This window comes from Balaenoptera borealis, assembly GCF_965194805.1.
Source record: "Balaenoptera borealis genome assembly, chromosome: 13".
Classification (NCBI taxonomy): Eukaryota; Metazoa; Chordata; class Mammalia; order Artiodactyla; family Balaenopteridae; genus Balaenoptera; species Balaenoptera borealis.
In genome coordinates, this window is record NC_138870.1 from 49528020 (window position 1) to 49552636 (window position 24617).

The 24617-nt window shown below is 35.4% G+C and overlaps 1 long non-coding RNA gene across 1 annotated transcript in view; it reads left to right on the forward strand.

Annotated features, from left to right (window-relative positions):
- The window catches only part of LOC309609593, a 475588-nt gene that overhangs the window by 234751 nt on the left and 216220 nt on the right, over nucleotides 1–24617 (forward strand). Inside the window, exons 9-10 of the long non-coding RNA XR_014233497.1 lie at nucleotides 6875–6992; nucleotides 18614–23231. This is a non-coding gene — a long non-coding RNA (uncharacterized lncRNA). The remainder of the gene's footprint in view (nucleotides 1–6874; nucleotides 6993–18613; nucleotides 23232–24617) is intronic.

Below are 24617 nucleotides of genomic sequence, written 5' to 3' on the forward strand. Positions count from 1 at the left end.
CCGTGACAAATGCCACACTGTGTGTGTTATTCCTTTTTACTTACCAGAAAGTTGAACTTCAGAGATTAAGTGACTTACTCAAGGTCACATAACTGGTAATTGGAGAAACTGGAGCTAAAAATACTCCCGTGGCACCAATTCTGCTTTTTTCACCAACACACTGCCTCTATTTGATGGTATTTTGGCTTCATAGACATAATACTTCATGACTTAAATTCAGCTCACACCTGATTATCCAGTTTGATTTTGGTTGACCCAGATGCTAAGGAATTTGCAGGAATTAGAGGAACGAAAAAAAATTATACAAGGCATGGCATTGGTACTTGAGTGGCTTAGTTCACAAAAATCTTATGATGCAGCTACTTTGTTTCCATTTTACAGATAAGCAAACTGAATCTCGGAGTAATGAAGTAACTTGCTCAAAGTTGCATAGTTAGCATATAGAAGAGCTTGGGTTTAGTCTTGGCAGTCTGGTTCCAGAGCTCACCACTACGTTCTGATATCTGATAAGTCACAAGTTTAGTGCACACTATGGTAGTTCAAGAATTAATGAAATAGATGATTCAAACTATCTGGAGATCCTTTCCAGACTTTTAAAAATATAAGATTATTCTACTGTATAAACCTGAAGAGAAAGTAGAAAAGATATGGTATTGGGACACCTACACTCTGCTTTTTCCCAATTCACCACTTTACATCTGTTCTTTTAAAAAACATAGGATGATGTAACAGTTTCGTATTTATGCATGACAATTTGTATATTAATGATGGCTTTACGCCTTAAAAGCAAGTGTATACAAGTGTGTTAGATGCCCTTACACCCTTCCTGTCCACACTGTCAAAGAAGTGCTTTCCCCAAAACATAGTAATGCCTCGTTCCCATTTCTTTCGTTCACCTCCTCTATTTGGCTAGGAAACAGGCGAATCTATCCAACAGATTCAAATTTGTTTGTATTTCTCTATCCTAGAAGGGCTTCTGGGATTTTCTCTCAAAAGCATTTAGGAAAAAGAGGAGAAAAGGTGGGAGAGAGAAGAAAAGTAAGAGAGAATGTAAATTCCAGGAGCCTGAGAATAAGCATGCCAGTTTTTTGATTGATGACTCAGAATTGGGTTCCGTGGAGTGCTAACTCAGAATGTGGTCATCTGGTTGAGTCACAAATGACTGAATCCTCAGAGGAACATTATGCTTGGAGTGGTGTATCATACAATCCTAAAAATTAGTGATGAGAAGACTTTCTGTGAAGAAGTCAGCCGTTTAGTGCAGCAAATGCTCTGGTTCTTATTCACTACATGGAACCGAAAAACAAAATATAAATGCCCACTATGACACTTAGAATGGACTTTCAGACTATCTGTTTTAAGATTATTTTTAGAATATATATAGTCTAAAATTTTAATATTTGATTAGTTTCCTTTCCTTAGCATCATACTTACATAAAATATTCAGGGACAATTAGAGAAGGTGGTAGCAGGGTGGAGAATCCAGATGTGCCATGGAGATTCTTGAACCAGTTATTAGGTTGTTTCTCTTTATTCATGTGATGAAGATTAGGGATCTAACTCTAACTGAAAAACTAAAGAGGCACCATTTGTCCCAGTTGGAAAGCCAGATTTCATAGCAATTATAGTTCATTGATTAAGTAGAAATTATAGAGCAAGGGAAACATCAACAAGTCCATACACCTGTGACAGATGGGTGTGGCAGCCTAAGGGTGTGTGAAATATTCCATCACACAGGAACAAAGAACAAAACTTAAATCTAAGAAGAAAGAATACCATCATTGGCTCGGGATGGTGCTTGATTTAATCAGATACCTTATATTGAGGGTCTATATTGTGTAGAAAATAATTTGAGCAGTTATGATATGCAGTATTTTGTTCAGACATAATCTTCTGAATATTGAAGTTCTTTTCTGCAGGTTTGATTTCCCTAATGGTCAAATTAATAGTGACTAGTTTACTAAGTAGATAATTCAGGGGAATCAACTTAGCATACAATGAACCTGCCTCACAAGTTTACTTGGTAGTGGTAAAATGTCCACATTCTTAATCTCTGATTATAAAATTAATTCTAAAAAATTTAATTGTATTTCCAGCTGCTGCAGAATATGGCATACACTGAATGTTATGTGGGAGTACTATTAATTCAGGGGTTTTTTTTGCTCATCTTCTGAACTGGTTGAGTACTTTACTTTGTAGGACTGGTTGACTTAGAGAATGCTTTCAGAAAAGTGCATGCAATAAAATATTGTAGCTTGCTCCCCCCTAAAACAAAAATGTGTATATATTTAAAACGAACCTAAACAGCTGGCAAAAGGACTGCTTAGAAGTTGTTTTTATTTTAAAATGGCTAAAGTAAAATAAAACATGAGAATAACTGAATTAATTGAATTACTATTGGTTTCAGCTTAGCTCTTTTGGAATTGCAGAATTATATTTTTACTGCCATTATATGAGAATCATTTTTGAAGTGTTCTCTTGATGTAGCAATATGTATTTTATGTGTTTGTCCAAAATGAAAAGAAGAGTATTTTTTAACACTATCAGAGGGAGGGAGGGAGGGAGATAGAGAGAGGCTGTGAAGGGGTGAAGGGGAAGGGATAGAGACTGAATATTAGATAAATGTGATAAGTAAGGGGAACTATTTATGTAGCATCTGATTTCTGAATTACTCTTCTTGTGTTCTTCCATAGAAACAGGAAGTGCTATGTCACATGAAATTAATAAAATAATACATTCTCATAGATTCTTGAGGGAAAATTATGTTGAATCTAATCAAAGAATAATGCAGTGAGAGAAGCAGGAGATTAGCAGAGACTATCATTGCCTTTGATTGTCCTTCGTTATCACCTCTAATTCCAAGGTTATTAGTCACTCACATGTAGTGAGGCATCTCATCTCCAATATCAATTGCTTTGTTAAAATCCCACAAGGATCTATACTGCTCCCCAGAGCACTAACGTAACCCAAAGATTGACGTGACCTTGTATCAAGTTGTGTACCAGAAAAATAATATACTTACCAAAAGTGAAGCCATTTTCCATCTTCTGGCACTAGACTTAATTAGGTAGTTAGGTTAGTTAGACTTAACTAGGTAGTTAGACTTAAATTACTTAATTAGGTAGTTAGACTTAAAAGGATTTTCTTGGTGTATGTCAAGTAAAGTTAAACTTGTTGTGAATCCTCCTACTTAGAATGAGATTGTAAAAGATAAGCTTTACACAGAAAATAATTGACTAATCACTTCTAGATTCCATTTCTCTTTCTTCAGATATTGCTATTGGGTCCAGCCTGGTTTCTCTTGCCTTATCGTAGAGTAGAATTTCAGTTGTGCTGATGACATCATAATTCATAAGATGACATAATTCATAAGATGATGATATCATAATTCATAATTCCTCCACATTCCCCAGAGTCAGAACATATACACTAAGGTCATTCCGGTGGCAGTTAGCCATTACAGATTCAAGATATAACAACACCACCACTGTCAACTACAAATTGGCACCTGCCGTCGGCACTTGCCATCTGCCTCTACAAGGATTACATCATGAGCTGCTGCAGCCGCTGATTTTCAACACCCCCTGAAAGGAGTTCAGAGTGGAGAGCAGAAATGAGGCACTCTGTGCTCTGAGAAAACTGGCAGAACAGGTCTTCAGATAGTTAGATATTTTTATTTTCAGAAGCCGATTTTATGAGCCCAATTCTTCCCTCATATCTAGAAAAGCACTAAAATCCTTCACGGTGACGACTGGTCCTTGTGACTAGAAGAAACCTTCTGCAAAATTTTGTGCTTGATTGTATGTACTCCCCCTTCACCAAAATCACAGATATACTGACCATCCCCCCTACCTCTTTGGAGCAGTTTCTCAGAACTATCTGAAATGCTGTCTCCCGTGCTATAGTCCTCATTTTGCCCCAAATAAAACTTGACTCACAATTCTCACGTTGTGCATTATTTTAAGTTGACACCACCAACAATAAATTAACATCATTATGCACATAATCAAGTGCAGCCACATAATATCAAAAGAACTAATGACAAATATTCAGTTAAAAAGGGAAAGTTCTGAGGAAAAGTGAAAAAATACCAAGGTATCAGTGGGACTCTTGGAAACTTTGTCTCCAAATTGATTTCTTCTGAGCTCAAATTTTTTAATGTGATGGAGTTTCTGTTGTTCTTTTTTTTAGTGTTGGGCCAGAAAAATATCTTATATCTTAAAATACCAACTTAGTGATGTACAAATAAGCATAAAGTCATAGAATTTTAAAGTGATAAAGGAAACTTAGCCTTCATTTAGCCTAATGTTTACAATAATGACAGATCATCAAAATTACCTAGAATTGCACATACACACACACATATATATGTGTGTATGTATATAATATATATACATATATAATGTATATATATATTTGTATTTAAGGTGTACATATATATATGTGTGTATGTTGTTGGACTTCATTTCTGGAGATTCAGTTCTAATTTAGTAGGTCTAGAGACTAGCAAAGCAAGGTTTCTGATGACCATCCACATTTGGAAGTCATTTATGTTACAACTTCCATAATTTTGCATATGAGGCAACTGAAGTCTATGTGGATTGGCCAACCTACCAATTGTCATACAGCCAATGGATAGGAGTCAGGGATAAAACCCAGGCTTCCTGATTCTTGACTTTTCCCATTAACCCAGGCTTCTTCAAGATGTTCTGTGAGAAATGGCTAATCCTGTCTCTCACTTCACTTACAGTTTTTATCTAGTTTTTGTTTAATGAAAAATTATTTATGCTACTAATTCACTACTTAGACTTTAAAGGTAACTTGACATTGTGTTTGCACATAAAAATAAAGCTGTTAACACTTGGTCCCTTTGATTGGAAACAGCTTTCACGTGTTTTCTCATTTCCTTTGTTAAGATGTATCTTCTAACTGGTGTTTTTTTTTTCACTTCAAATTTAAACTATTTAAATCCAGAAAAAAGCAAATTGTTTATTAAACTCACTTGCTTAACAATTTCAGAGAAGTCGGCCAATGAATTGTTTATTGAGAGGGTTGTGTTCTTCTTCCTTTCTTTCTCTCTTCTCCTCCCTCTTATAATCCCAAAAGGTAATGGCAGATTGTAATAGTTGAAACATAATGTAATATACTGATTTCTTTGCCTGGTGTATGTATGACTGCCCTCTGTTGGATAAAATTAGATCTGTTCTAATATGTTAGACTGTCTTGCCCTCTAGTGGTTTGTGCAGAAGATAGTAATGAGGACACTGGGGAACACTACCTGAAGAATCAGTCATTTCTTTGCAAATAGTTGGTATTTTCACAAAATTCAACCAAAAGCCTGATTTAATAATAACTATAATTTAAAATGTAAGAACTCACCCTGACTGTGCCTCAAATTTCCTTTATGGATAAATCAGTAGGATCATTAAGTTAAATTAAATGAATGTGTTTTATAAGGAATGTGAAATTTATGGTTACTTTTGATACATAACTCAATTTATCACTTCTTTAACTGGAAACTTCTAATAGGTCATTTTTTTGAAAGTGAAATTTCCTGAACTGGAATGAATTTTATTCACTATGACTGAGATTCTACCAACTGAAGCAGAGACAAGCAGCAGAGATTTTAATTTTTAAAAAACACTCATTTTTGAAGAAAACAACATTTGTGACTTAAAATATGAAAGCCAAGTTGCCTATTGTGAATTTACTACCCTTTAAACTTAGTTGAAACATAAACTTCATAATTTATCATTTAGTGAATTCGAAGTCAATTGAGCATAACCTATTTTGTCCAGCTCTCAGGTGAATGTGAAATAAATAAGATTCTCGCTCTTTTGTAGCTACAGTAATCAGATTTGAAGATGCTGGCAGGGCTGAGTCTTGTTTCTAAGCACAGATGAATTTTTTCCATTTGTTCTATTACCCTAAATTTACCACTCTCATGGCTCTTGTTTATCAGCTCAATAATTCATCTCTGAATCTCCAGGGTAGAGTATAGTACATGAACCATGGTGGACCTTTAATAAATCTTTTTTTCCAGCGCCTCTTCTAAGCCTCACCTCTTCTCTTGCTCCCTCTGGTGTCCAAGAAACCCTGAGACACTATCATCAAAACCTCCACTGAAAGGTAAATCAGGCATCATTGCCTTAAAACAAAGTCAATAATTTATTTGTCCAGGAGTAAAAACATACAAAGCCTTTTCTTGAGCTTAAAATTGAGGACTGGACTTCCCTAGTGGCGCAGTGGTTAAGAATCCACCTGCTAATGCAGGGGACACGGGTTCGAGCCCTGCTCCGGGAGGATCCCACATGCCGCGGAGCAACTAAGCCCGTGTGCCACAACTACTGAGCCCGCGTGATGCAACTACTGAAGCCCACACGCCTAGAGCCCGTGCTCTGCAACAAGAGAAGCCACTGCAATGAGAAGCCCCTGCACCGCGACGAAGAAGAGCCCCCGCTCCCAGCAACCAGAGAAAGCCTGCGCATAGCAACGAAGACCCAACGCAACCAAAAAATAAATTAAAAATTTAAAAATAAATAAAATAAAAATAAAAAATAAAATTGAGGACTTACAGGTGTATATACACACACACCTATATATATAATAGATGCCTATATATGTACATATATAAAAGCTTTGTATATATGTATACACATACACATAAATAGATAAAGGATAGATTCTGGAGGAGAAAGGGTGGCTATTTGTAGCCCAGTGAAAGAGATTACCATGTAGGTATTTATGTTCTTTCTTTAGAAAAAAAAAAAGATTTGGTCTTCTCACTTTATAAGACCATATGCCTTAAAAAGCAAAGCTACCTCATCTGTTGGGGTTTTTTTAATCTAGTGTTCATTCTTTTCATTTTTCCCAGATCGTATTTGCTCATTTTTAAAACTGTGGTTTGGACACCAAACACCTGAAATTGGAAATAATTAAGCCAAGGAACTTGCCCTTTGCTGTCTGTACCAGCAGGAGTGACATTCAGCCAGGTAAGTCATACTGGTTGTGTAGAGCTGGTATCTATCCTAGTTGATTGCTGTGTATGTTCTGATCAGCTGGTGCTTATTACATATTTTAATGATCACCATAGGGCAACAGGAAGTTTCCATTTGTCCACACCAGAACCTTGCATGTGCTGCTCCCTCCTTCTACTCACTTTTACTTCCTGTAATACTGAATTCTCAGCCATATTAGACCTAGAACTCTTCATATTTGTTATTTGGTGACTTCTAAAAACTCCAGGATAGAGTTGATCACAACTGCATTTGTGTACTTTGTAAGAAACCCTATAAGGTGCTTCTCATTGTCTAGCATAATTCCTGAGCACTGGGAACTTTAGCTATGAACGCTGGTTTTGAATTTTAAAATAATTGTTAAACTTATCTTGCACTTCAAAATTTTTACCTTTTCATTCTTTTGGGAGATAGTATTTTAGTCAGATGTTATATATTCTAACTAAGGCCTTTTGTATTTTATCTCTTGTCTCATATGTTCTATCTTTCTATACATTCTAGATTTTTAAAAATATTCTTTCATCTTTCAATTAATTAATCTTCCACCATTTTTTTTAATTTCTAGAAGCTATTTCTTGTGCATGGATTTTTCTCATAGCATACCATTCTTATAATATTTTAAGGATACTATATCTTATTTAGTCTCTCTGAAAAAAAATTTGCTTTTCAACAAATTCTCATCATCATGATATACAAATTATATGTTTCTATTGGTTTTCCTCTATCATGTTGCAGATATCCTCCAGTCTGTGTTGAAGACTGGTTTTATGCTCATATTTAAGAAGGAAAAAATAGGAAGCTCTGTGTGTGTGTGTGTGTGTGTGTGTGTAAAGTTCAGCAGACTTCAAATTACAGGAGTGGATGGGAATAACCATTAAATGAGAAAGCCTTTAAATACCAGAATAAGGAGAGCTTTACTCTATAGTTTTTCATTCAAAGAGTTGTGTTGATGATCCAGAGATAAATGATACCACTTTTTTTTTTTAGAGAGAATAACCCTGTGCTTTTGTCCATTGCTAAGAGGCCTGGTAGCAGGGGTACTGCCTGTGGTGGTGGGAGACTTCTGCTATCTGCTAACCTCAGGGTCCCTGAGTCAAAGTCACTCAAGTGTCTCTTGGAGCAGGTTAAGTCTCTTCTTGACCTTGTTGCCTGTGGAGTTCTTCCCACTCATCCTAGTCTATAGTGTCCTGCCACTTCTCATCCTTTTTCCTTTTGTCTTCTTCTAAAATGCATGAGTTGTTTGTCAGTTAATAGCATCTTCATCATTTTCTTCATTGTTGTAAAATTTATACCTCTTTATTTTCTATACCATCAATTTAAGATGCAGGGATGAAAAGAGATATATGCCTGGGGTCAGGCCACCATTTTGAAACGGAAGTCCTAAGAAGGACCAAGAGAGAGAACACCAAACACTTGTACTGCCCTGGTGATGAGAAAATAGAGAGTGGCAGAGAGCAGTGCAGGAACACATATGTTAAGGCCTGTCATGTTCTTAAAGCCTATCTATTGGATTAAGTACACTATCCTTATTTAAATCCCATGATAAAATATTAGAATTAAACTGCTCTCTGAGGTCATCTTGCCAAACTTCAATTTGGAGGTTGGAATTCCTTCTATACCATTTCACTCAGTCTGCTTCCAAAATATACTTAATCATGCTCACTGAGTACTTAGCGAAGCAATGCACATTGTTGGAAAATTTCGAATTTGTTAGAAACTAATAAAGAAATGAATTCGGCTTCTCTTTTAGTTTCACCCACTAATTCTAATCTATCCATTAAAAACATGTACTTCAGAGGACTCTGTGAACACTTGAAATTGTATATAAAAATAACTTTTAGATGTGCATAAGAACACTTTTCTGGGAAGAGAGTCCATAGGTTTCATTATGTTCTCAACTTAATCTATAACAAACAAAAGACCAAAAGTCACTAGTCTCAAAACAGTACAGAGAAAACTGGCTTCCTTTAATTTCTGGCAGTTCTTCAAATATCCAAGGATAACTATAATCCATTTTTATTTTTGGTATTTATACAATGAAATACTTTGATTGTATTTATAAAAACCATTGTAAAATCTTGAGCAATTTTTAGAAAGCCTATTATTTTGCATAAAATTATCATGGCTTCATGAAAAGTATCACAATTATCAGGACTTCATGAGAAATTTCAAGTTTTTTTCATTTTTATAGCATATAATTTTTCTTTGTTAAATTATTTAAATGAAAAATGATAATTTTAGACATAAATTTTTAAAAATTAGATAAAACTAAAATTATATGAAATATCACTACCCAGTGTATCAATGCTAAGATTTTGGTGTATATACTTTCAGAATAAAATACTATATCCCTTGACTTCTTTATTTATCAGTATATTATGAATGTCCTTTCATAAGAGTGAATATAGATCTACCTTTTAATTTTAATTATAACATATTATTCCACTGTTTGAATGTACTACAGTTTACTTATAACTGTCTAAATAAACATTTTGTTTCCATTTTTTTGCTTTTATAAACAGCAGTATAATATAAAGTTTATGCATATATATTGGGTCTTATACATGTTGCCAAATTCTCTTGAGACCAACTTATCCTCCTACCCACAGTAAATTAGAATCTTCCTTTCTTTTGCACACTCAGGCTAAACCAGGGTATCGAAGCCCATTTTAGTTTTTTCTAATCTGTTAGGCAAACTGTGTATATGTCTTTGTTTTATGATGCCTTCTTTTCGGGGGGTATATCTCATTGCAAAAGACCACTGTTTCCTTCTAGAGGTAATAGCAAGGTCAATGTGAGTTCTCCTGGTTTTTGAGACTAGTGATTCCATGAATAATAAGGGTTATTGTAAGATGTCTGCAAAGAGCCTATGGTTTTGGAACAGCCTTTGCTTGATAATTCAAAAAGATGAGTTCAATCCATCTCTATAAAGAGAATATATATCCTCATACTCTTATAAGGATGGAAGATGCTGTATAAACGTCAATACCTATTATAGTAAATTCCCAATTTGAGAGTTATGAGGGTGAAAAGAAAAAGGAAAAGAATGCAGAGAAAGAAAGGATGGCTGTATTCAAAGGTAATCCAAAAGCTTCATTTTGGCCAATAGCTTATATGAATCTCTCACACCTGATATTTCCCCCCAAACTGCTAACAACGAATTATTTTTTAAAAAAGTAAAAAAATGGAAATAAAGTTGAAATTAAATTAAGCGGTATAAAATAGATCTTCCTTATAACACTAGTTTGAAATAGTTATTCATAAGCAAAAATTATTTAAAAGAGGGTAGAAATATCAGGAAGAGCCAAGTTTAGATAAATTGACAATGAATCATTTCCTGAAAATTACATTATCATACCTATTCATTTATTTCAATTGTAAAACATTTTAGAAATTATTCTATTTTACTCAGATTTCTTTTCACATCTAAAACCCCAGAAAATGGAGCCAATGACGTAATGTATAGTAAAGTTCTTTAAACTTGTAAAAAAAAAAAACCAGAAGAATATTTTTCTTTATTGTATTTTAAACACAATAACCAACCTTTAGTATATTAGAAACTGAAAGGAAGTTACTGTTATCTATATTTTTTTCTTAAGACTCAGTAGGACTTACATGTGGCTTATGGACTTTTTAAGCTGAAGTTCAACAAAAAAAGGCAATTATATACCTGGAATGTACTGGAATTAATCTAATTTGGATTTAATATTTTCAGAATAATGTTAAGTCTGTTTTTTCTATTTCTTTTTTTTTTATGGTACCTATTTCACAAGGTTATTTGTGATGTTAAATAAGACAGCATATTTATTTATTTATTTATTCATATATTCATTTATTTATTTTTTGGCTGCATGGCATGTGGGATCTTAGTTTCCAGACTAGGGATCGAACCCGTGCCCCCTGCAGTAGAAGCGTGGAGCCCTAACCACTGGACCAACAGGGAATTACCTTTTTTCTATTTCTCTACCCTTACCTAGTCATAAGATTTCTAGTATAGATTGCATAACTTGATATTCAATGCTTTAAAATATATGCCCCTCAAACATCCAAATGACTGAGAACATTATATCTAGTGCTTAAACAAAGAGACCACTATGATGCCACTGTGAGGATCCATTTTGATCTCACCTGAGCTGTCTGCGTCACAGGAATTGTGCCTTTCTGGAAGCCTTGGTTGGTCATTTGCATCCTGGCTGATCATATCATCACTATGCACTGGGCACAATGCAGGTCAGTTTCATCTTAGGCCGGTCTTAACTGCTAGCTCTGCAGCCTGCTACAACACTGGGCATCAGGCACTCGTCTTCAGTAGCATGCCCTTTGCTTTTAGTACATTCCCTTGATGTTTCTCCTGTGTTGAATTTTCCACCTCCTGTTTTGGACCCCAGACTTTCTTCTTTCCTGGTTTGATCCCTTGGTTTTGTTGGAGCACATTATCCTTTAGCTTCCTGAGAAGCAGGTTTTGAAAACTACATTTTTGATTCCTTGCATGTTAGAAATTTTTTTCTACCCTCATTTGTGATTGAATTGTGTCAGGGCATAACACTCTGAAGTTAGAAATAGTTTTCCTTCAGATTTTAAAAATCATTATACCATTGTCTCCTAATCTCCGATGTTTATGCTATGAAGTCCCATACCTTTCTGATTCCTGATACCACATGCATTACACCCTGGACCCCTATTTCTTTTAACTCTCTGGAAGCATTTAAGATCTTTTCATCTATATACTTTTGAAATTTCATGATGATGTCCCATGAAAAATGGTGTACTTTTTCATCATTATTTTGCAGGACGGTTTCTCAACCCAGCCATTCAGTTCTGAGAAATTTTATTTTATTATTTCTTTTTAATATTTTCCTTACATTTTCTCTCTTTCTTGATCTCTTTCCAAGAACTTCTATTAGCTACATGTTGAACCTGGGTCCTTAAAATATGTATATTTTTAATATTTCTTGTCCCTTATTCTACTTTCTAGATGATTTCTCAATATTTTTTGATGTTTAAAATGCATCACCGTTTTAGTACTAATAGTTATTTTTTACACTCAGATCATTACTTTTTAAAAAAGAATCCTGTTCTTATTTTACAGTTGTAAAATTTTCTCTTATCCAAAAGTTATATTTTTGAAAATATCTTCTATGTACCCCCCTGCATTTTTTCTGAGTTTCTCTATTTCTTCTGAGTCTCATTTTTATCTGTTTGTGTTGGTCTGCTCACTCATGTTGGAAACTTTTATTTTTATTACTTGTCTGGAGATGTTTGTCCAGTAATTTCTGAGAATGAGGCACTAAGAAATGGAGAGTAAGCTCTGTTGGCTTATAGACTTACATTAGTGTTACTGGGATAAGAACCTGACCAGGAGACCCCAAATATCAAAGTCTGGAGGTCATTTCTCTTGGGACAGGAGGTATATGTAAAGAAACCCTTGAGTTATAAGCCAGTCTGTGGCCTCCAGGGCCCAGCACTGGGTATCTAAGCACTGTAAAATCCTAGGAAGACACGGTGGATCTCTCCGTTCAGCATGAAGACATTCACTTACTCAGTTTCTAAGGACAGGCCTTACACTCCACTCCTCCTTGCCCCAAATCTGGAGACTCTTTGGTTCAGTTTCTCCAGAGTAAAACTTTCTCTTTTGTAAATAGGGAAGGAGGCTGTTTCAGTTGTGAAGGAGGGAATCTGGGCTCTGTCTACTCCTAGGCACACTTCTGCTGATCCTTTTGTTTCTATCTCCATCCTTAATAACTACCATTGTAAACTGACCTAATACAATTAGGTTATGCACAATTCTTAAGTCCTTTTTGGTAGATAATAGATGCTCACTAAAAAATTTTGAGGTGAATGACACTAGCTGCTCCACTCACTACCAGGTGCCACTCTAACCTTGCTACCAGGTTATAAAAAAGGTAGTTCTCAAACCAAGGGTTGCCCCTATCTACACACACAAAAGAAACAGTTCTTATGATCTTTCCTGTTGAATCAAGGAAATCCCAGCTCTTGGTTTCTTTAGATGTTTTTATTCCCACTTTCTGAAGTGGTAGACTTGTCAAATGCTAAAATTTCAGGGCAGGATTCTATAAGCCATATAGTTGGAATTCTGTAAAAAAACACCCCGGGAGTTCACCGCTTGATACAGGACCACAATTCCACTTAGGAATTCAGCCCAAGGGATCTTTCAAGGTTAAGAGAATAGACCTAGCTGGCTTCTTATACATGGTTGCACAAGCATGGGAGAGTCTCTAAAATATTTTTATACAATGACCCTATTTTGAATAATTTAAATTTTACTAAAGAGAATTCATATCCAGTATTCATCAAATGAGGCAACATATTTTACCAACATTTAGTAATATTAACCAGCCAGCTTTGGATGCTGATTAAGATATGGATAACAGAAACAAATACATTAGCTACAGCTAGAGTAGGGCTTTCCTTAAAATGCCGTCCAATCACAGCTCAATGGTACATTATTGATTTGTGTTTTAACTGACCAACCCTAGCTTGGACATTCTTGGTTAGTACCTGGGTTACAGCCTAAGCTAAGTAGCACACATACCATATCACACTGCCTGTTGTCTACTTTTTTATAAAGTACATTAAGACTGCAGCCTTGTCTTCTAAGGAAACTGTGCTTCCAAGAACCAATCCAGACCTCTTCAGGACTTAATGGTTTCCTTATACAGGCATACCTTGGAGATATTGCAAGTTCAGTTCCAGACCACTGCAATAACTTGAGTGACATGAATTTTTTGGTTCCCCAGTACGTATAAAAGTTATGTTTATACTATACTGTAGTCTATTAATTGTGCAATAGCATTATGTCTAAAAAACCAATGTGCACACCTTAATTTAAAAATACTTTATTGCTGAAAAATGCTGACCATCATCTGAGCCTTCAGTGAGTCATAATATTTTAGCTGGTGGAGGTTCTTGCCTCAATGTTCATGGCTGCTGACTGATCAGGGTGCTGGCTGCTGAAGGCTGGGGTGGCCATGGCAGTTGCTTTATATAACACAGCAATGAAGTGTGCTGCATTGGTTGGCTCTTCTTTTCACAAACAATTTTTCTGTAGCATATAGTGCTGTTTGATAGCATTTTACCCACAGTAGAACTTCTTTCAAAATTGGAGTCAATTCTCTCAAGCCTTGCTGCTTCTCCGTCAACTAAGTTTATGTAATATTCTAAACCCTTGGTTGTCATTTTAACAATCTTCACAGCATCTTCACCAGGAGTAGATTCCATCCCAAGAAACCCCCTGTTTTTTTTTGTTTTGTTTTGTTTTTGTTTTTGGCTCATCCAGGAAAAGCAACTCCTCATCCATTCAAATTTTATTGTGAGATTGCAGCAATTCAGTCACATCCTAAGACTCCACTTCTAATTCTAATTCTCTTGCTGTTTCCACCACATCTGCAGTTACTTCCTCCACTGAAGTCTTGAACCCCTCAAAGTCATCCATGGCTGGAATTAACTTCTTCCAAACTCCTGTTAATGTTGATATGTTAACCTCTTCCCATGAATCATGAATGTTCTTAATGGCATCTAGAATGGTGAATCCTTTCCAGAAGGTTTTCAATTTACTTTTCTCACATGCATCAGAGGAATCATTATAAGGCAGCTATAGCCTTACAAAATTTATTTCTTAAAGAACAAGACTTGAAAGTTGAAATTACTCCTTGATGCATGGGCTGCAGAATGGATGCTGTGTTTCCAAGTGTGAAAGCACATTAATCTCCACCAGAGCTCTTGGATGACCAGGTGCATTGTCAATGAGCAAAAATATTTTGAAAGGAATCTTTTTTTCCTGAGCAGTAGGTCTCAACAGTGGGCTTAAAATATTCAGGAAACCATGTTGTAAACAGATGAGCTGTTATCCAGGCTTTGTTGTTCCATTGATGGTGCACAGACCAAGTAGATTTAGCATAATCCTTAAGAGTCCTAGAATTTTTGGAATGGTAAATGATCACTGGCTTCAACTTCAAGGTATCAGCTGCCTTAGCCTTTTACAAGAGAGTCAGCCTGTCCTTTGAGGCTTTGAAGCCAGGCACTGACTTCTCCTCTCTGGCTATGAAAGTTCTAGATGGCATCTTCTTCTAATACAAGACTGCTTCATCTCCATTGATAAACTGTTGTTTGGTATAGCCACCATCATTTATTATCTTAGCTACATCATCTGGATAACGTGTTGTAGCTTCTACATCAGCACTTGCTACTTCACCTTGCACTTTTATGTTATGAAGATGGCTTCTTTTCCCAAATCTCATGAACCAACATCTGCTGGTTTCAAACTTTTCTTCTGTAACGTCCCCACCTCTCTCAGCCTTTGTAGAATTGAAGAAGGTTGGGGCCTTGCTCTGGATTTGGCTTTGGCTTAAGGGAATTTTGTGGCTGGTTTGATCTTCTATCCAGACAACTACAACTCTCCATATTGGCAATAAGACTGTTTCGCTTTCTTATCATTCGGGCATTCACTGAAGGAGCACTTTTAATTTCCTCCAAGAACTTTTCCTTTGCACTGAGAACTTGGCTAAGTGTTGGTGCAAGAGGCCTGGCTTTCAGCCTGTCTTGGCTTTTGACATGTCTTCCTCGCTAAGCTTAATCATTTCTAGCTTTTGATATAAAGTAAGAGGCATGTGACTCTTCCTTTCACTTGAACACTTAGAGGCCATTGTAGGGTTATTAAGTGGTCTACTTTCAATATTGTTTCTCAGGTAATAGGGAGGCTCAAGAAGAGGGAGAGAGATGGGGAAATGGCTAGTTTGTGGAGCAGCTAGAACACACACATTTGTCTATTAGGTTTGCTGTCTTATATGGGCGTGGTTCATGGAGCCCCAAAACAATTATGATAGTAACATCAAAGATCACTGATCACAGATCACAACAAATATATTAATAATGAAAAAGTTTGAAATATTGCGATAATTACCAAAATGTGAAACAGAGACACGAAGCGAGCAAGTGCTGTTGGAAAAAAGGTGTCAATAGACTTTCTCAAGATTGGGTTGCCACAGACATTCAATTTTTTTTTTTTTTTTAAACTTTGGGTTTATTTATTTATTTATTTATTTATTTATTTATGTATGTCTGTGTTGGGTCTTCGTTTCTGTGCGAGGGCTTTCTCTAGTTGCGGCAAGTGGGGGCCACTTTTCATCACGGTGCGCGGGCCTCTCCTTATCGCGGCCTCTCTTATTGCACAGCACAGGCTCCAGACGCGCAGGCTCAGTAATTGTGGCTCACGGGCCCAGTTGCTCCGCGGCATGTGGGATCTTCCCAGACCAGGGCTCGAACCCGTGTCCCCTGCATTGGCAGGCGGATTCTCAACCACTGCGCCACCAGGGAAGCCCAGACATTCAATTTTTAAGAAACCCCACAATATCTGCAAAGTGCAATAAGGGGAAGCCCAATAAAAAAGGTCTGCCTGTCATGGTCTAAGTTTTCTAAGTTTCCTCCATTCCACTAAATCATCTCCTGTCTCATTGACAAAAGATTGCTGACATTTACCTTCTACTGTTATATATTATCTCATTTTCCGTGTCCTTCTGGATTTGTACTCCTTTAAAAATATATTTACTTTTATATTAGTCGGGTTATAGAAAGAACAAAGATAAACTTAAATTATTTAAGCCTCACCTCTTAACCAACACTCTATTAAATTATTTTCCTAAACGTGAAAACATTTTCTTATCAGATCATTTAGGCAGCAGTGGGTAAAAACTACACATTTTGAACCAATATTTTCTATAAAACCAGGCAAAAACTATTGAATTAATATTTCTTAACATCATCTACATCCTTATGCTTGGAATGGGAATTCTCTACAAGCAAAAGCAATGGGTTAGAATGAACAATAGGAAAAATTTATAAGTTTGACTGGCATAGTTTCAGATCTTTTCTATTATTTAAATTATTGTTCAGCAGGATCTCCAAATATTTATTTAAAATAAAACATACTAATAAAATCTCCCAATTACACCTTTAATTGTGCTCTAAATAATGAATACAGTTGCTGAAAAAATATAGCTATTGTTATGATATTGATAAGGAGATTGTTGAAGGATGTCATCATGCCTGGAAAAGTGACCAGAGAGGGTGCTGGGTGTTACATGTAAACTAGCTCTTAGGGTTGATTATGAAGGAAAGTCCCAGAAAGAAGTGTCTGTGATAGTACTGAGACTTGCCTTAACTACCTGAAAGTGACGTTTTGTGTTACAGTTTTCTATAAACACACCTTTGTGCTTGAAATAATAATTCAAAGTTGAGTTTTAAAATCTAATGTATGTGGCTATGTCATAATAGTTGGGATTGTTTCTGCTGTCTTTGCCTCAATTTGGGTCACACTGACTTAAAAAAGATTGAAGTCTATTTCTACCAATTATAATTAAAATTCTAAAATGCAAACCACACTGTAAGTTAGATTTCCAATGGGCTACACTTTACAATAATACCAGAATATTTTTGAAAAAATTGTGAATATTAGAAAATGAAGCCATACTTTTACAATTGGTATATTTACACTGACTGAACTACTCAATTACCATGTGAAGACTGAATATAGGTGGCAAAAATGTAAGCTTTCTAATGGTAATAACTTTTAATACTAAACTTACAGAAAGGCAGTTTTTAAGGTTAAAGCAGACGGATTAATTCTATTTATCAGTGAAAACTTAGTGAGAAATGCAATAACATAATCAGAAGGGGAGTTGGTTCTTGAACTCATAATAATAACATCAATTTTCTGTGAACATTTAGAAAGCAGCTTTAAAAATTCAGTTTTGTATTTATAGACTTTTTATCTGAACTTCTAACTTACTGCATAATTTGGGGATTTGAGGTGGAATCATGAAATGTCCTACAGAGTATGGCTATTGGTATATACAATAGACTAGCTCCCTGTTTACTCTGTCTGCTCTCCCTTCTTTTCCTGGCAACCACTTGGGGCCAGTATATGAACAAAGAGAACATGAGGTGTGATTAAATTAAATAAGAAGCATACATTTACCTGTCGGATTTTTTAAAATAGTTGTAGGGATGGACTATTAAAAAAAGTTAAGACAACAGGGTTTTATTGTTACCCAGAAAATTTGAGAGTAAATAAAACTAGAAGCACTAGGAATGTCGGTACTGACATACGCAAATAAATTCCTACATGTTATGGGAATAAATGTTAGAAGGTCTATGTGGCATAAACTTAAAGGAAAGTGAAATTTAATTTAATTTATTCATTATTTTGCTCAACCATTAAATAAACGTGCATGAATTCCTATCATGTGTTAGTCTTGTGCTGGGCCTTGCAGAAAGAATAAAGTTGAATAAAACATGTCTCTTGCCTGGGGGCACTCACAGTCATGGTCTAGTGAACGATAATAAAAAACTAAGTACACGAAGAGAAGGATTTCTGTGATCAATGTGTTGGGAATTAAAGTCTGGTAGGCCATCTATCCACAATGGTTGATTTATTGATTTTTACCTTATCTTATTCCAGAAAGAATGTTTTAGGAATGAGATAGACACAATGAAACAAATATGAAATCTGGGGTGTTAAGGAAAAAAGAAAAAATAACCCTTACAAAGGTGGAAATAAATATACATCTCTTTTTCCAAAGGATAAACTATAACCCAACCAAGTTCGAAGTGGGGATAAACAAAGAAAACACTGAGAAAGGAGAAGATGATGAGTGGAATGTTGACTTCTTTCAGATCGAAAGAATAGAATAAAATGCATGTGTTTCAAATATTGTTAAAGTTACTTGCTAATGCTTTGAAAAATTAAATATCATCTCTCTGTATGAGATGATATTTATAAATGTGCTTTAAACACTTCAAGAGGCAATATGTGGCACTTACTCTTTGCTATATTTTATCTCTTTATATACATTTTTTAATCATTTTACTTCTTATTATGAAATCTCCATGACGTTAAAAATGAAAAATAAAAAGAAATGAAAAGCTTAAGTCACCATATTTTCTTACAGCTTCAATAGAGGTTTGATGAAAAAGTTTGTATTCTGGCGGCATGTTGACTGTTGAACTTACTCCCAGAGCAGCTACAAATTTGTCCTATGGCCTGAGACATTGAAACACCACAGAGCTCTGCAATAATTTCCTGTCTGATCAGACAACCCAGTTATTCCATTTTCCCAGGTATTCTGGTGACCTGTATTATTGTCAAGAACAAGCGTTGCTTCAGCTTTAGGTTTAAAATATCTGCTGGGTTTGCAGACTCAGATTCATTTTACCATTTAGCTGAAAATGTACAGTGCACTTTAGGGTGATGGAGTTCGCCTTCATTCATTCATCCATCCTTACTTTTATTCTATTTGGTTCTTAGTGCAAAAGAAACAGTGCCACCTCCTGGATGTGGGATAGGAAGAGCATATGAACATAAAAATGTACTGTCTTATGAAAGGCAGATTCAAAGTAATTGTGTAAGGAAAAATTTCAAAGAATGTCTCATTTCACTAATAATAATTACATAAATGTGCTTAAATGCTTTTATTATCAATAAACACTGAATGGAAATTATTTTAGAATTTCCATCTAAATATTTAGAAATAAAGATTCCTCTTGTTTTCTTATACCTTATTTTTTAAAGGAAATTTTTCAAATTTAGAGCAGTTTTAAGGTTCACTGCAAAATTAAGAGGAAGGTACAAAGATTTCTTATATAACCTCCCCCTATATCTGCATAGCCTCCCCCATTATCAACATCACTCACCAGAGTGGTACATTTGTTACAATTGATGAATCTGCATTTACCAATTACAATAACCTAAAGTGCACAGTTTACATTAGGGTTCATTCTTGGTGTTGTACATTCTGCAGGTTAGGACAAATGTATAATGCCATGTATCAATAATTATTATATTATACAGAGTGTTTCTACTGCCCTAAAACTTCTCTGTGCTCCACCTATTCATCCCACTCCCCCTCCCTTGTGGCAACCATTGATCTTTTTACTGTCTCCATATTTTGCCTTTTCCAAAATGTAATATAATTGGAAACATACAGTATGTAGCCTTTTCAGATTGGCTTCTTTCCTTTAGTAATATTTAAGTTTCCTTTATGTCTTTTCATGACTCCATAGTTCCTTTCTTTTTAGCACTGTATAATATTCCATTGTCTGGACACGCAAGTTTATTTATTCATTCACCTACTGACAGATATCTTGGTTGCTTCCAAGTTTTGGCAATTACGAATCAAGATACTATAAACATTTGTGTGCAGATTTCGTGTGGATACAATTTTCAACTCCTTTGGGTAAATACCAAGAAGCCTGATTGCTGGATTGTATGGTAAGAGTATGTTTAATTTTATAAGAAACTGCCAAATTATCTTCCAAAGTGGAAGTGTTTAAACTTAGGTATAAATCTAACAAAATATATACAAGATCTGTATGAGGAAAACTACAAATCTCTGATAGACAAAATTTAAAAAGAACTAAATAAATGGAGAGATTCCATGTTCATGGATAGGAAGACTCAATATTGTCAAGAAGTCAGTTCTTCCCAACTTGATCTATAGATTGAATACAATCCCAATCAAAATCCCAGCAAGTTATTTTGTGTATATTGACAAATTGATTCTTAAATTTATATGGAGAGGTAAAAGACCAAGAACAACCAACACAACATTGGAGGAGCAGTACAAATTTGGAGGATTGATACTATCCAACTTCAAGACTTAGTATAAAGCTATGGTAATCAAGACACAGTGCTATTAGCAAAATAATAGACAAATAGATGGATGGAACAGAATGGAGAGTTATAGGAGAAAACCTAGATGACCTCTTTAGGCATGCCTCTGTTTACCCCTGATAACTTTCCTTGTTTTGAAGCCTGCTTTGTCTATAATTAATATAGTTATTCCTGCTTTATTTTGATTAGTGTCAGCATGGTATATTTTCTCCAGCCACTTACTTTTAGTTTTTATGTATCTTTATGTTTAAAGTGAATTTCTTGTGGACAACATACAGTTGGGTCATGTCTTTTGATCCACTCTGGCAATCTCTGTCTTTTAATTGGCACATATAGACCATTGACCTTCAAAGTGGTTATTTTTACATTTGGATTAATATCTACCATATTTGTTTCTGTGTTCTATTTGTTGCCCTTCTTCTTTGTTCCTGTTTTTGTCTTCTACTCTTTTTCTGCCTTTTGTGGTTTTAATTGAGCATTTTAAATGATTCCATTTTCTCTCCTTTTTTTAGCATATCAGTTATACTTTATTCTTTAATATTTTAGTGGTTATTCTAGAGTTTACAATATACATTTACAACGAATACAAGTCTACTTTTAAATAACACAATACCACTTCACTGATAGTGTGTGTACCTTATAATAACAAAATATTCCTAATTCCTCCCTTACATCACTTGTGTCATTGTTGTCATTTATTTCACTAATATATAAGCATACATAAGCATATATATGTATATATGATATATACATAAGCATACATTATCAAATCCATTGTTACTATTATTATTTTGAAAAAACTGTTATGTGTTAGATCAATTAAGAATAAGAAAAATAAAAGTTTTGATTTAATCGTCACTTAATCCTTCTTTGATGCTCTTGCTTTTTTTATGTAGATTGAGTTTCTTTTTTCTTTTTTTTTTTAACATCTTTATTGGAGTATAATTGCTTTACAATGGTGTGTTAGTTCCTGCTTTATAACAAAGTGCCTCACTTATACATATACATATGTCCCCATATCTCTTCCCTCTTGCATCTCCCTCCCTCCCACCCTCCCTATCCCACCCCTCTAGGTGATTACAAAGCACCAAGCTGATCTCCCTGTGCTATGTAGCAGCTTCCCACTAGCTTGATTGAGTTTCTGACCTGTATTATTTTCCTTCTCTCTAAAGAACTTTTAATTTTTTGCAAGGCAGGTCTACTGTCAACACATTCTCTTAATTTTTGTTTGTCTGAGAAAGTCTTTATTTCTCTTTCACCTTTGAAGAATAATTTCACAGAGTAGAAAATTTTAGATTGGTGGTTTTTTTCTCTTAGCACTTTAAATGTTTGACTGTATTCTCTTCTTTCTTGCATGGTTTCTGAAGAGAATTTGTATGTAACTCTTATCTTTGTTCCTGTATAGGTAAGACGTTTTCCCCCTCCTCTGGCTTCTTTCAAGAAATTTTCATCTTTGATTTTCTGTAATTTGAAAATGATATGCCTAGGTATAGGTTTTTTTTTTTTTTTTTTCCATTTATTCTGTTTGTTGTTCTCAGAGCTTCCTGGATCTGTAGTTTGGTGTCTGATATTAACTTGGGGGAGATTACCAGCCATTATTGTTTCAAATATTTTTTCTATTCTTTTCTTTCTTCTTCTGGTGTGCTCATTAAATGTATGTCACACGTTTTTAAATTGTCCCACAGTCCTTGGATACTAAGTTCTGTGATTTTCAGTCTTTGTTCTCTTTGCTTTTCAGTTTTGGAGGTTTCTACTCAGATGCCTCTAAGTTCAAAGATTCTTTCCTCAGCTGTATCTAGTCTACTAGTAAGCCCAACAAACGCATTCTTCTGTTACAGTGTTTTTGTTTTTATCTCTAGCATTTCTTTTTTGTTCTTTCTTAGGATTTCCATCTCTCAGCTTATGTTGCCCGTCTGTTCTTGCATTTTGTCTATTTTACCTATTAGAGCCCTTAGTGTAATAATCATAATTGTTTTAAATTCCTGGTCTGATAATTCCAACATCCTTACCATGTCTGCTTTTGGTGCTTGCTCTGTCTCTTCAATTGTGTTTTTTGCTTTTCGGTGTGTCTTGTAATTTTTTTAAATAGCCAGACATGATGTAACAGGAAAAAGGAACTGCTGTAAATAGGCCTTTAGTAATGTGGTTGTGAGGTGGGGTGGGGGAGGGGAAGAGTTCTGTAGTCCTATGATCAGGTGTCAGTCTTTTAGGGAGCCTATGCCTCTGGACAGTATCCTTCACAGGTGTTTTTAATTTTTCTTATCCCACCCTTAGGTGGAAGGGGGTGGCTAGAGTGGGTTGGAGTTGAGTATTTCCTTTCTCCCAGGTGAATAAGGCTCTGATAAAACCCCAGCAGGTTAGGCTCCGGTTAATTAGTTTCCTCTGAGGTCAGGCCTTCTTATAAAAACAGAGTGCTCTGGCAAGTTTCAAAATGGTTTCTTTCCCCTTCCCTTCAGAAGCATGAGGGGGTTTTCTGCAGTATACCGTGGAAACCTGGTTGAGCTCCTGGATGTAAATCTCTCCAAACTGTAAGTGCTCCCCCGTGACTGGGTCCCCCTAGAGTTTTTAGCTCTCAGAGTTGTCCACACTGAGCTTTCATCAATTCATCAATTACAGTTCTGGTTTCCTTACACTGGCACTGGTTCCTGTGGTGGTTTTAGCTCATGAATCTCTGCCCCAGTGAGTTATTTTCTATGTTTGCTTGTGTGTCTTTCTGATCTTGGGGGCAGCAGTTTGCCCTGTATTTTCACCTCTCTTATGGATCCTAGAAGGGTTGTTGATTTTTCAGTATTTTCAGCTTTTTACTTGCTATTCTAATAGAGTGGTAGCTTACAAGATCCTTACATGCAAAACTGGGAACTGGGAGTCTGTCTTATACATTTAAAGAATTCTGTTTACCTTTTACCTAATAATATAGAATAATTCAATATCCTCTTATGTTGTCTATGTAAAGAAGGCTAATTTTCTTGACAGTCTAATCCTATAATATGCAAAACTCAGGTTATTAAAAGACTAAAAACTCTCAAAACCTGGATTCTAGTAATTAAAGGTGGTCGAAGTTGAGGAGGAGAGAGAAGCTCTCCTGACCTAAATATGGTCAATGATTTTCATCAGTTGAAGTCAGCATATAAGGTTTAAACGGCTGGTTCTCTAACTTGTTATATTGCATTCTTTGAGTCTCTATTATTTACTCCCTAGAATCCTAATTAACTTTAAAAATATAATCATTAGTCCCCTTTGCTTTCAGATGCTCTAATATTTATGCCTATTGGGTCTCTATACCCAAATACCTTGGAATACCAGCTAGTCATGAAATATAAACTCTAGGTATATAAATATGGTAGGCTTTCCCTAAAAGTCAGATCCATGCCTTAATCTACCATGGAAGTTATATTATCATAAATCCCCCTTTTTTCTGTTTGTGTTAAAATAAGGAGTTGTGGTCTCTTGAGTTCCAGAATTTCGTAATCTATTATTTAGAATTTATTCACTTAACGAGTACTGTGTGTATTTTATGTTGGGTGATAAGAACCAATAATCAACACACGGAATGATCTGCTCCGATGGAATTCACAGTTTAGTGGAGAATTTTTAGGACATTGTTCAATAATTATCAAAACATAGTGTATAATTGTATGCTGTATATCCATAATCTAGAGGTCACATTTAGGGAGATCAGACATAAGAGGCATCTTTTTCAGATTGGCTCATTCAGTATCCACTCATAACTCCTTTTAGACTTCCTTTTTTTTACTTTACCGTCTGCAAAGGTAAAATCTACATTTTAAAGATTTTTTAGACCTGATATTCCCCTGGAGAAGCTAGACTCCATCTGGAGAAGAACCCAAATGATACTAGAAAGGCAAAAGTGGGCAATCTGAGGTAACACCTGGGGAAATCATAGCTGTGGCAGT